The sequence below is a fragment of the Bombus bifarius genome, unplaced genomic scaffold (genome assembly GCF_011952205.1).
Source record: "Bombus bifarius isolate JDL3187 unplaced genomic scaffold, Bbif_JDL3187 scf7180000007970, whole genome shotgun sequence".
Classification (NCBI taxonomy): domain Eukaryota; kingdom Metazoa; phylum Arthropoda; class Insecta; order Hymenoptera; family Apidae; genus Bombus; species Bombus bifarius.
The window spans coordinates 7,275,874-7,290,285 of NW_022884356.1; the positions used below are offsets into that span (position 1 = coordinate 7,275,874).

A 14,412-nucleotide genomic window follows, 5' to 3' on the forward strand; every position below is an offset into this window, starting at 1 on the left:
GTTGGTAGAAGCGTAACTGTCGCCGCTTTTACGATCAAGTGATTTCAAACATCGATACTATTCGATGCGCTGTTTTGGAACGGAAGCGTTGTATTGTTCGCGATATAGAGGAGAATAGAAAGACTGGAAATTGTTTGAGGGCTGAAACCTGTACCTAAATCGGAAAAAAACTAGAACGTATTATTTCATAGAAAAGATAAATGATATTTCCCATACGAATCATTTTTATAGAAATACCAATGCTTGATCGTTGTATTTTTCCTGTAAAAATTACATCTTAATTAAGTCTTATTTATGAGTGTCAATATTCGATTCTTATATTCATTTTAGTTTCATTTCAAACTACTTCTTTTTTACCACAACGCGATACGTTATAAATTATTCTTATCATAATCGTACGTGATCTATCGAAGGTTGTCGTATAGTTACGATTATGTGGTTCATACTGATATGCTACTCCGTAATTATTATCGACGCTCGTTGACTCGTGGCCGAAGATTATGTCGGATAATTGTTTGCGAATAAGACCATCTTCCACGCGATACTTCGATTACTTCGAGCTTGATATATGGTTTCGTCGCTGTGCGTGCCATGATTTATCGATCAACGACGATCCCCGATCCGCAGCATCTTTCTTTCTTGCTCGCGAGAAAAAGAAGTCTCGTGACAGGTATTCGTAATTACATAGTCTCAAACGTAGCGCAATAATCAACAGGTCTGGAGTTTTGGAGTTATCGACGGCCAGGAAGAAAATCGAAATCAGTTCGTTGGTAGCAGAAGAGTTGTGGCTAATAATTATGGGTTCACGGAAACAAAGATGATCGTGGTTAAGTCGAGACCTGACTAAGGCTCGATGGAGATGAGCGATACCACCTGATTGCGTTCCGTACAAGCGATGAAAGATTCGATAGTATAACACAGGAAAATTATAGGAAAACAATTTCACCCAATACCCGATTTTGTCTAATTCAAAGTACTTGAAGATTCTGCTAACAACATATGCATTAAGTGTAAATGTTCTTTACAACCGTATGCTCTACATTATCCGTATAGGCCTGTATATAGAATTTCAGAGAAATAGCACGTACACATAAATAACATCAAGGTTCTAAACATATGTATACTATTGTAATAAAGATGGTATTACTAAGTACCTTTAGGACATACAGAGTTGATCGGCACAGGTCCGACAATTAATTCTACCGATGAGGAATACAATTTTTTTCTTATATGCTATGAGATGCTCGATATGGCTTTTCTTCGTTACAATGTCAAATGACGCAGTGCCATCGCTACAGGAGAGCAATAACTCAAAGGTATTATTATACGACTGCGTCCAGTCTGACTGCTATTCGTAGCGTTCGATTTTTTCACGCAGTATATATATGTGTGTAGGTATGTACGTATGTATGCACCCGTGGCTGATTCATCTCGGTGCGTGGTCGGTTACCAAACACTTTCCCGCCGATTAGGTTTCTTTCGCCTGTATGAAAATTGCGCTTTGATCGTGAAAGTAGACGCGAGAGGCGACTCGCGCGGAAATTGCAGGGGAGATTCTCCTCGGGGGAAAAAAGTGATTTAATGAAGGCTTCACGAGCATAATACGCGGCGCGACGCGGCGTTCCACTGCATGATGGAAAAGTCGAACGTTGAACCAGGGAAACGGATAACGTGGCTCCCTTGCTCGTTTATTTAACTTCGCCGCTTACTTAACTCTGATTCTTCTCGTTAACACTTTCGCATTCTTTTGGAAAAAATATCTCTTTTCGCGAGAAACATTGTCTCGTCTCTGGTACAGTTATACGCGTCTATTCGACGATGCAATTTAATTTTGGAACGATATTGTTTTACAACTATCCGGTTTCTTTCGTTGCAACGTTTTTGTCGACGTTTCTGTATTGGGAAGAACAGCTGCTGGAATCGAACGATCATTTATCCAATTTAAGGGTGTACTGGTATTCGATGGATCAATTAAATATTAATGATTGAAAGAGAATTAATATGAACTTATCCTGCGCCTTTGAAGTAGATAAATAAAGTAGATAAAGTGTTGTTTGTGAGTGTGTGCTGTACAACATTTTCAGGAAGAAAAATAATCTTTATTGTTGGAATATTATCTGTCGCAAGTGATATCAATGCGACGTACCTAGTCTCCTAAGTCGTTAAAATCGTTCGACCCTTTATACCATTCGGATAATTATACGAGCATTGAAAACGTGGTAATCGAGTGGCGCTATATAACGCGAAATTACCTGTAAAACCTGCTGGATTATCGATCGAAATCTTGATGGGATATCACGGCTCTTCGATTCACTAGGAAACTGTTAGGATATTCACGGCGTTGGATGAAATTAAGTTTGTAAAGCCTGTAATACCGGTGAAGTTGCTTTGGTATTTTGAGGTTTTACGATTTTAATTTTCATTGAGATATTTGTGATTGACTTCTATTTACGAAACATATTCGACGAAATAACCTCTGATCGGTATACAATTTTTTCTTTATTAAAATATTTAGAAATAGTTTGCAAACATTTTTTTCGTTGTATCGTATCTTACATTTTTTAACAGACATCTCTCAGATTAACGAAATAAACGCGATATGAATTTAAAGCCTGCGATAACAATAACGAAGTCATATTGTAACTTAAATCGTTGCTATTATTATCGAACGTGCTATCGATCAAATAACAAAACGAATATTTTCACAAATTTCCAGCATAATCGCACGAAACTAAAAATATCGATCGAAAGAGGGAAAATTCAGATTATTAGGTATTTAAAATGTAATTTAGTCGTGAATTGTGGTAGACGAATATATTCATCGTACAATCATAATAAAATTAATTGTTTATTGCAGAAACAATTATTGTTTAGGGCAAAATGTGAATGAAATCAAGCAGTAGAATAATGCAGTAGAATGTAAATTGGAGAAAAATTGAGGACAACAGCCTATCAATTTCACGATGCACGAGTGACTTGACTAAATTTGCTTATATCATCGCGTATCAATAATAACAATGGAAAAAAATAATTATCGAAAATTTTCGCCGCGATGGAACATTATTTTTATTTATTTCGTGTCGTTTTATTTGCTCGAATACGTCTATTTCACGGGTTTCATGCTTTCGACGATGTTAAAGCGTACAAACAAAGTGGTAAAGTATTGAAAATAACTTTTAATAAATGTGAAAAATATCGTAATATATTACAATATAATTTTCATTATTAAGAATTATATAGTGGCATTTGAAAACTACATTGAATATTATGTTGAAGACACTACAATGTTTAAATTCAATAAATACATATTTTGAAATCCACAATTTTGCCATTAATTTATAATATAAACTCTCTTAAACGCCGCAAAAGAGTAATTAAGTGGTATATTTTCGTAGTATATCATGCTTGGACCAATAGCAACCAGATCGATTGATTATTCTGTGTAAAGTTCAGAGTTCAAAAATAACTCGACTTTATCCTCTCATAATTTTTTCACTTTACATTAAAACAAGTCACTAATTGCAAGCTGCAAACATTACGATTTCGTTATTTCACTATCGTATTTTCTCAAGCAACGATCTCCCTTTCTATCAACTTTTTCTCTATAAATTAGATACGATGCTCTCGATGAAAACGACGCAGCAAACCTAATATCTCATAGAATATATAACGAGAGCCTAATATTTTACTTTGGTAATACAAGGACAACTAACTTTCACCCTCGTCCCCTTTACAAACTCATGCAAAACGTGGTCCGTCACAGTTAGCCACCCTTTTATCAAAGATTCAGTAACCTGTTAAACGAGCATCCAACACGGTCTGCTTTCAGGCTTGCCGCAGTTTCGATTTTTGTTTCTATTTCTCGTAGACACCGACCGGGTATGTGCCCAGAACCGTGAAAGCCGTGTGCAGAATAGCATTTGGTGTCTACTCTGGCAGGTTTTAACGGCTTGGTCCCGTATGCCAGACGCGTGCCAACTTCATCCCCCCACCCTCGCATCTTTTCGTCTGTCTGCGCGTTTATCTTTCACCCTGAAAAAGAAGAAGCAGAGGGAGCGACCAGCTACTATTTTCCCTCTGCAAGCATCCTCCATCTTGCCTTCAACCCCTTCGAATAATTCCACGTCGGATGTCTTGGCTAAGTAGCTGGTAGCCGAAGGGTCTGACCGATTTCGAACGTGTTTCCTTATTTTATGGTCGTTAATTATTAAAATTGTATTTCACGAAATTAAAAACATGCAAAATCCTAGAATGCTCGATATAGATAACACAAAAAAATGATACTTCGTTAATGTTATATTATACTGCAAAGCATCATTGCCTATGATATAGTTAAAATAGATTCGATATTTATAGCTAGAGAATTCTAAAGCATTAAATACAGATTTCAGGAAAATAGTGCAACTTTATATACTTCTGTAGCTATGAATTTACGAATTGAGATGTTTGTAGGGTAAATCTTTGTTGTTTGTTAGCGATGATCGTGTAAGGAGATTGAAAGGAGAAGTTTGATACAGCTGCTGGTTGCATCGTTTCTCATACTTAGCTTCCTTCTTATAACACGCTGTCACGTCGATGATCACAATGTTTTACAAATTCTTTCAAGTTGTTCCAAAGCTAGAATTACTTTTTCTTTTGAAACTGATAGCAATAAGTAAGATTATTATTAATTTTATTACAAATTTTAGTATCACGATTCTGTTATCCGTTTCTTTATTTAGTTACGAGATTTGAGCAGAATTTATTAATTTTATAAAACTCGGAAATCCTTCCTTTTTGCCAGACATTCCAATTTTCAAGTTCACTTCTAAAAGGATTTGTTAACAAGAAACGTGTTGCGATCCAATCTTTCGGAGAATTTCATAAAAAATTTCAATTTCTCTTTTTTATCGCTGTTATACTATTTGTAAAGAAATTTCAATTCAACGCGCATAGTAATTTATAGTAGAATATATAATCCAGTTTCAAACCTGCCTATTCAAATATTTTTTCTTTTTATGAGAGGAAATATTCGAACAACGTACGCGAGGACAAACAGTGTGCCTCGAAATTGTAATTTTGATGCGTTTGAAGGATAGCGGTCTATCTCGGGATCAAATTTGCGTAGGACAAATAGCGCTTATATCAAATACATAACGGCGATAGAAAGGACCGCTGCATCGGTTCGAAGCCACGATGACTCTCGAACGATTTTCAGCAGGAAAATCTCTCTTCCACCTCCGTCCGTGCCTCCAAGGAAGTAGAGACTCCGGTTCCTGTAGGATTTCCGGGGACGAGCGTCCTTTTACTCCGAGGAAAATCAAGAATATATGCCGCAGGTCAGACTGGGGTGCTTACAATGAGAAATTGCATATTTCGTTGTCCTCGAATTGTCAAACAGAAACCGTTCGAATAAAAACCGATTTCTATTCTTCTCGTTTTGACGCTCATAACCTTTGACTTTCCAAGTAGAGACGTTTCGGTACGATACACCGCATTATATTTTCTATTACTTTTTATTCGCATATGTAAATAGAGCAATTTAAAAAAAGTTTGAACAGTCGATCTTCCTTTTACGTAGGATGTTAAAAGACAAAACTAAACAATATACTCTCGTTATGAAACCATCCGAAGAAATGGGTTCTCGTTATCGCATTTAACAAAACCAATTTTTCTCTCATGTTGAGTAAGAATTCGCTTGCGAAAATCTGTGTATCTTGGAAAATAGTAGCAGCATGCAGAGTTTTACGATTTGTTTCTCACATTTTCTTTCAATTGGAACGATCCTAACAAATTCTAAAGACATTACCGTGAAACAGCTTTCAATTAATTGAATTTCTTTTCGTACTGCTCGCTGACGTTATCGAAAATCGGCGCAATTCCTTTTTGATCTCCTTTAACATTAATTCTAATCCACGTTTCCAGCATATTATGGCGAATCGGTACAAAGTATACACAGAACGTATTCGTATCCGATTGCTTTTTCGTTCTCGTTGAAAGACGTCTGGGATCAAAGGGTAAGACCACGGACTCTTGGGAAACGGAGAGAAATAGTATCTACTTAGACCGTCGATCTTCTAGACATCTCTCTTTCATACTTGCACCATCCGCGATACTCGTTTTACCGCGATACTCAATTGAACTTGAACAAGTTCTATCGCTGCTTCCTCGAACATTCATCAAGCGCTCTTTCGACAAATCAACGAACATTTGAGATGTAGTTACACGATGCATCCAACTTTTAAAGTAGCACAATCTTAGCTTTCCTAGTTGCATCGTTTCTCATACCTAGCTTCCTTCTTATAACACGCTGTTATATCAACGATCGTTATATTAGGTTGTCCGAAAAGTTTTTTTCGTTAATCAATAACAATTTCTGTTTTATATTATTTTATTGAATTAGGTATCATTTATTTCGTTATATTTATATTATTATGCTCGTGCATAATTCAATAAATTAATATTAAACAAAAGAACATTGTGCGTCTATTATTTCCTTATAAAACGGAAGAAACTTTTCGGACAACCTAATATATATTATATATATATCATCATAAATCATTGACAGATTTCAAAAATGGCTATTAAGATATTTCTGCTTGTTTAAATGTCAGCTGATATAACGTTCGTACAGCTAATTATTATACAAAAAGAATTTTAATAAAACATATTCCACGCTTGCTACTAAAGTGATATGTAAAAATGGACAAATGTTGAAGACAGTTATTTCTATATAAAATTAGTTGCCTTACTTCAGAAATAGAATTTATTTTAGTGTCTGCGTTCGGTATAACACGGAATTCATATTACGTAGGCAGTTCCATTTTAATTGCATTAATATTTCATCAATTCTGTCCCTTTTAAAATATTCCCGGTATCAATCGAAAAGCATACAGCAGAGATATTAACGCATCGGCAATATCGGTAAAAAAAAAAGGGAATTATTGTGCATGGCAGGGTCTCGTCAATAATATGTGCCAATAATGACATATAATATTTCTCGCTGATGCATTATTACAATATACAGATAGACATCGGCCGTGCAATTAAATTTCATTCACCGATCGTCCGACCAGTTTTTGTCGTTTCGTTGAAACGTCACGCAATCGTATGTCCATTACACGGAATAAAGTTCCACGAACGGAATCATGGGTACGTGCATGAAAATATGGTCGATGTACAAATTTTAAAATTGCGTAGCAATAAATTTTTCCGGTCGCATGTTTCGACCAAATTCTCCAACGGATATTCTGTGACGCACGAAACTGCTGCAACGTTTTATCCAGTCTAAAATTGCCTTTTATTGCGAAAATAGGATGGCTGGAATGTCTTTTCAAGGCGAGAATATAACTCTGATCGACACGGTTCACACACACACGATGTTAAAATATTTGAAGACCAGGTTTCCGATGCGCGCGATTAAAATACCATTAACTTTGTAATCAGGGTTCAAGCAAGTCGCTTATTACTGTATATTTCGTAAATGTATGTGTTTTTTCATTGCCGTAAATCTACTATGTAAGAACTTTTTATACCAGCTGATGTAAAACCACATAACCCTGCACGAGATATTTCTTTTTTTCTTTTTTGACTAATAAAAAAGAATATTATATAGTATAATATAGTATAGTATAATATAGTACACTTCATACTTTATTTCTATCATTCGGTAACTTTATGGACAATTTTCGAATAAGTTTTCTCGCTTAATCGTCACGAGAGTCTGACCGGTCTATAATGTCAGAGTTCTTGCAGCGATCGTCAAAGGTATTTTATTTGAAGATCATACTTGAAAATCGAGAATTATGTGACGTTTTTCAAAGCAGACTTCGGTTCATCAAGGATTTCCATCCTCCTCTGCTTCAAAGATCGAGTTACCTAATTAATGACCCTTTTATCTCTCGGCGTAGCCTTCTTCGCCCTCGTTGATTACTCTTTGATCGGGCGCGTGAAAAGCGACTTTGTGAGAAAATTTTTAAACAGACGAATTTTCGCCGGTCGTCTGATTTCAAGTATTATGTATAGTATGAGTCTAGAAGAAAAATTGCGAAACAAAATATCCATTTAGTAGAAGCTGGCGCTTGCGAATGATCAAGCAAGTAATTTTCTTATAGGAAAATGCAATTTGCTCGAAAATGACACAAATAACGTACACGAGAATTAAAGTTACGCGAAAAGAGCTTGCAATTATTGAAAGATAATTTTCACGAGCAAACTTAACCGTTGCGCTTAAAGCGTTACGCTAAAATAGCGTGAAGAAAATTACTTAGAATTGAACGACGTCTAGCATCGATCAAAGTCGTGACGAGTTGCGCGAAGAAAAGTTCAAACGAAATCGACGCCATGAAAAACTGGCGAGAAAGGCAAAGGGGAAAGAAAGGAAAGATTCGTCGGAACGGAAACCGCGAAGTTGGGGGGAGAAAAAGTACGACAGCAGCGAAGAGAAAAAGAACAGCAAAAAGCGGATGAGATAAAGGTGAAAAGAAAAGGCTAACGCGAAGCTGCCAACCGTGGAGAACCTTGATACTTTCGAGATCGATAAAAAATAGTATTACGTCTCTTTGTTTATAAAACTTGAGAATCGTTGATAAAGTACTTGCCTCTTTTCATAAAACGCAAACCTTTGACAAGCGGTTATATTTTTTGTTCCGCGTTTTATCTCAAAAAGGAACAGCTAAGAGAAGAGATATCGTTACTATTGTTTTCGCTCAAGCAATATTTAGTGGTCTTTGTTTTTTAAAGTTTTTTTTTCACAAAGATATTTAGTAGCTTGTCTTATCTTCGGTTCTCCTTAAATACCTTTTTAGAAATTCCATTTGTATCAAGGATAAATGTTGAATTAATAAGAAAAGCAATTTTCTATTATTTTTTCACGAGTATGTCAAGAAGCTAATTACTTCAAGTAACTTTAAATAATACGATATAGAAAAAATTAGCACAGGAAAGTAGAGTAAAATGTCACTATTGCTCATAAATTTAACGATATCATACAAATAAAACTTTGCTCCGATAAATCACCATAGTCGATTAAACTAATCGTCGTCTGATGAAGCAATCTCATCGCTCTCGTCCCTTTTCTCACCAGACGGATCACTTAGCAAACTAACGAAGCAAACCGCGAGAGCATAAAACACGCAAGAGAAACCGAAGAATAATCAACGACAAACACCGGCACGACGAAACGAGCGCTGCTTCGTAAACGAAGAAAGCTCGGCAGAAAGGAAGAGCTAAGCGACAGAGCAGGAGACAGAAGCTACGAAACAAAGCAAGTAAAAACCACTTTTAGAAAAAGTAGAAAAAAAGAGGGAAAAAAAGAAGACGAAGCAGAGTAAAGGCAAACGAGGAAGGAGGAAAGTTAAACGAGCAGAGGAAGGGCTAAATAGCCCGTTACCGTCGGTCGTGTGTAACTTCCGGGGCTTGACTTACTCCTCTATTAGTCGGCGAGCCGGCAGCTCTCCGTCTCGAAACTTCGTTTTAATACGCTCGCATCGAAGAACGACGGGAGAGGAAAGGAAAAGCGGCGTCTCTCCGCAATGGAACATACCAACGAGCGTACAACCTTAAGCCTCCTCGGTTTGCTCTACTCCCACGGCTTGCTCTCTGCCAACTTTCCTGAAGTTCCAGCGAGCGCGATCGTTTCGTCGCGAAGCCGACGAGAGAACCTTTCGAATCGCGAGCGGAACGTAATCCCCTCTTGCCTCGATGCCCTGAGAACAACAGGGGCTTCGTGCAGCCCCCATTCTCTGCGTACCCTACTTTCGTCTATCGAAATTTTGGCTCCTTTATTCGATGGGGGTAATAATGCGCAGATTAAAAGTTACCAGCTATTCTGCCACGAGCATCAATGCAGTTTACGGCACTAATCGCATCGGATGATTCATAGATCACGCGTTGGTATAATTAAACCAGCAGACTTTAGCGAGATTGGATAGGTTATTCTGGAAAGAGGCATAGAGGTAATTGTGGATGATAGAGGATGGTAATTCGAGTAAAGATCGTTGAGGATGTAACGCGGGAAAGTGATGTTTCAAGGTTTTAAGTGGAAGTGAAAATGGCTGATTTACGATAAGACCTTTATGAAATTCATATCTGAAAGAAATTAAAAAAATGGAACCTATGTAAGCATTTAAATATTCGATATATTTTTGTATATCGTACGATCTATAAATATTTGCGCTTTTAAATATTACAGGAATCCAATAAAAGTTCAACAGACTAATGATAACGAGCTGAATGGAATTTTTTGTTCATACCGATCGAAGGCAGACCCGGTATTGGAATTTCGTTAAAAAAACAAAATCGAATGAAATAAAATTCGGATTTGAAACATTTCCGTGAACAGCGCGAAAATAAGGGATAAATTAATAATTCGTTTAGTATTAATTTCGGTAAACCGCGACAAAAGCTTTGGATTCGAATAATAATTAAAATTTTCAAACGATTTCTAAAAAGGAATTCCTCTTTTCTATCCAATTCTACGCAGTGTGATTTTAACAACTGGGTCAAGTTATATCATACTTTCAAACGAAAATAAAAAGAAGCAGTAGAGGAAAATTTCTGCTCGTTCTAATAAACAAATTGGACGAGCTATGTAAATTATAGATCGGAAATGTTGCACGATATTTTGATCAATGGTAATTTTTAATTAAAAGTATTCTTGACTAAAATAAAATTGATGTGTGCAAGAATTTAATAAATCGTATGACCTGTAACAAACTCTTCGATCCTTCTTCCAGTAACATTCTACAGAATAATTTTTATACAAAAGTTGAAGTTGGCAAGAAAGAAAAAAGGAATTCAAGATATGTAAGAGAAGAAATTATAATTAAAAACCCATGCAATGATTTAAGCGAACATTTTGCTGAAAACGCTAAAGCCAAGCTAAAAGCCAAGTGCGCACAACAAAGTCTCGTCATGTATGCAACTTTCTGGCGTAACATAGCGAAGAGACAGTAGCAAAGTTACTTACACGAAACCTAATTTGATCCTCGCTGTCTGCGCTTACGTTGTTTGGTATAGTTACTTTAACTTTGAAAATATAAAAATACTCTTCGCGCATACCGTATACGTATTAGCGACGAAAACATTGCAACAAGATGTAAAGCTGATTAGTCTAATCGAAATCCAACGACTTAATTTAATTACTCCGAAAATTCATCGTTACAGAACAAACTTACAAATCTTCTCATAACCTTATTTTCAGGGTATAACGCGCCACGAATCCTTCTCCTTAAACGTATCTTAACAACCAATGCAATATAAAAGTTAGGTTTCTTTGCGACTGAAATATTGTTTCCCAGCCGAACCGCAATTACAGGAAAGACACGCAAGGAACTGCATTCTGCACTCGTCAGCTGGACACCGTGGAATGTCAGGGTGGATAAAGTTTTACCAAGGAATCGTATGCGAGACGCGCAACTCGCCGAATTGTCTTGCCTCTATTATTTCGAGTTCGTATCGCCAGGCACGTTCCACGGTTTATCCGGATCCGATGAAGCTGAAAAGACACGACCCCAAGACAGTTTCTCGTGTCTGTCTTGGTTCTATTGACCAATCTCATCAGCACGATCACGAGGATATAAATGAAGATTCTACCTTCTGGCTCGTATTCTTTCGGCGAAACGTCCTCCTTTTAACCGAGCTGGAGCTTCTTCCCACGAGTGTGATCGTTCCGGATCCAATTGACGACGAATTGGTTCGCGTTTAAAGCATAATTGAGCACTAGAAACGGCACATGCCGCACATCCACCGCTCACACTCGATAACAGTACAAACGAAAACGGAAATTTGTGTCTCCAGGCAGTTGCCGACCTCTCTTCCTCTCTCCTACGCCTTTCTCCAGTTGCGTTCATTGGCCAGACCTCGTCGACGTGACCATTCTATTCAGCAGAGGAACTTTGGTCAACTTCGCTGACCAATCTCAGACACGCGAGTGGAATTTCCGTGTAATGTCGTAGTGTCTCGAATGCTTGCTTCTAGATTACGTTTACCGCCAAAGAAACTTTGCGTTCAGAACGCTCGGTTAGAATCGAAGTTCCAAGATTCGGACTAAAGTACCTGCAAACCCTTGCTTGCGTTCGCGTTGACGTTCTACGAACGATGTACATCAAGGTTTCGAGGAATCTCGAACGCTTCCATTATGGTGTTCATGAAGAGATTCTCAGCTAGTTGAGAAACTGCCGCCGCGATGAAGATGGCTGGTAAGATTGATCGACTGCTAATGTATCGATCAAAGTCGGCTGATGGACAAATAATACCTGACAGAGATATACAGGGTTCGATCGATGAATTAGTCATTTATTTAGAAAAATCGAGAGAGATAGATTGGACTAGATTCTCCAACTTGTCACGTCAAAATGAAAACTCAATCAACAAGAAGAAGAAGACGAAACATAGCGGCTCTTAACATCTACCGATATTTCCTCTAAATTAAATACATTTCGCTGTTTTTATTTTTTTAGCTGTTTTAGTACAGATGCATCGTTTCATTTGCCTCATGTATGTCTCGTAATGTAAAATACGTAATGTAAAGAAGTAAAGGAAAATTCGTTAGAATCTGCCAATAAATGTGGCGCAACGTGTGTATCCAACATATTTTTGATATATTTTTCGCGAATATTTGCATATTCTGCGCGTATAAATGTCACATACTTCTTGCATATTCAACGCGCATAAACATCCGCAGTTTACTCATAAGTATAGTGTATAGTATACACGAAAACCTTCGTCATCTGTGAACGATTACACGTACTACCGTCACGGTAAATATTTTATCCAACTTATTCGATTCGCGTCGGTTGCCGGAAATAGCGACAAATCGCGGGTGAGAAAAGTCAGGGAACCGAATTTACGCTTTTCACTCGACGGGGAGAATTTCGTTGCCGAATACAGGCGCCGGTTTGCAGAAGTAATACGTCTTGTGATATTTGCTCGAATCACTTTCCCCTTTCAAACCAACCTTCGCTCCTTTTTCTTCCAGCCATTTCGTGATTCGTGGCACTCTAGGCGATTCGGTTTCGATTCTCAGCCAAACGCGTTTCCTTCCTTCTCGCCACCATCTTTCATAAACTACGCCTTCGAATATCTCGCTATTTCCACATTATTTCAACGATAAATTTCTACGTGGAAAATGGCATGGAATCGTCGAAGGGCAGCAGCTATTCACCAAGCAACGGTGAATTTATCGTCCAAGAAAAAAGATGGTCAGGACGTTGCGGCTGGTTCAATTCATTCCTATTATCGGTTTCCTCTTTCTCCTTCTTGCGTAAAAACTTGCGAAGAATAGAATACGAGAAATATGTTTATTTCAAATTTTCTAGAATTAAAGATACCACGTGGAACATTAGCTTACGTTGGAAGACATTTTCCAAGATATTATTGAGAAGCATCAAACATTGAACAGCGATGGTAGTAATAGAAGAATGATTTTTAAAAAATAATTTCGGCACTTTGTTATGTAATAATTTATTTTTATCGATATCTCGTTACTTACAGCGGAAACAAACAACTAGTCATTTATCTATCGGATATTAATTTTACACGTTTAATTTCGTTTAAATCGTAGAATTATACAATTTATACATAGCGAATACTCTCGTCCGTATCGTAAACTTCAGAACACCACAGTCGATTATTCCAAACACGGATAGCGTGTATTTCGCACATTGTTCGATTCATTTATATCATTGGACGAACGAAATCTCACAGAAAAACGAAATTTAGATTCCAGCACGAAACAAAAATCGAGCGGGACTCGCGACAAAGTGATCGCGGGAGAGAGCATGTCGATGAATCGAAAATCAACGTTGCATCGACGATCTTTGTTCCGGGACAGAGAACACCTCAATTACTTCGGCTTTCGGGGCTTTGCTGATACACGTAAATTACAGACGTGACCCAGCTCGCCCCCTAGGGGGCAGCAAATTCGCATGGTCAGTGTTAAGGTGCTAGTACAATAGCAGTACCGCGAACAGAGAAATTGTACCACCAATGAAATATACGCTGTCGTCCGGCATCGGCCGAAGATTTGTCAAACGAGAATTGATTTAGGTTGCAGAAGAGGGAGGGGAGGACCTTAATCCTCGAGGGAGCTGGCAGCAGCAGTTGGTTTGGTTTGCCTTGGAACTCGTTCGATTGCAACGCAGCCCGCCCGTTTCTACGCAAATAAATTGAGATCCTTTATGTCGGTCAAAGGACACAAGCCTCATGTTTTATTCTGCGTCACTCCAAATCTGTTGACGTATTGCTCGCTGCTCCGCTTTAATATTAATCCTGGATACTTTCGCCTGGAATTTCCGCAAAATCGTACCATCTGTAATTCTGCTTCTATTTCTCTTTCAAGCAAGCATTTTCCCGTTTCTTTGAACGAAAATGGAAATATTTATGAGTTTGTTTAACGTTAATCCTTTGCGGTCTAAGTCTATACTTTCAGGT

At 37.7% G+C, this 14,412-nt stretch overlaps 1 protein-coding gene across 2 annotated transcripts in view; it reads right to left on the reverse strand.

The window, feature by feature from the left end:
- Window positions 1-14,412, reverse strand: part of LOC117212088 (hemicentin-2-like) — a 210,192-nt gene that overhangs the window by 77,465 nt on the left and 118,315 nt on the right. The window lies entirely within an intron of this gene.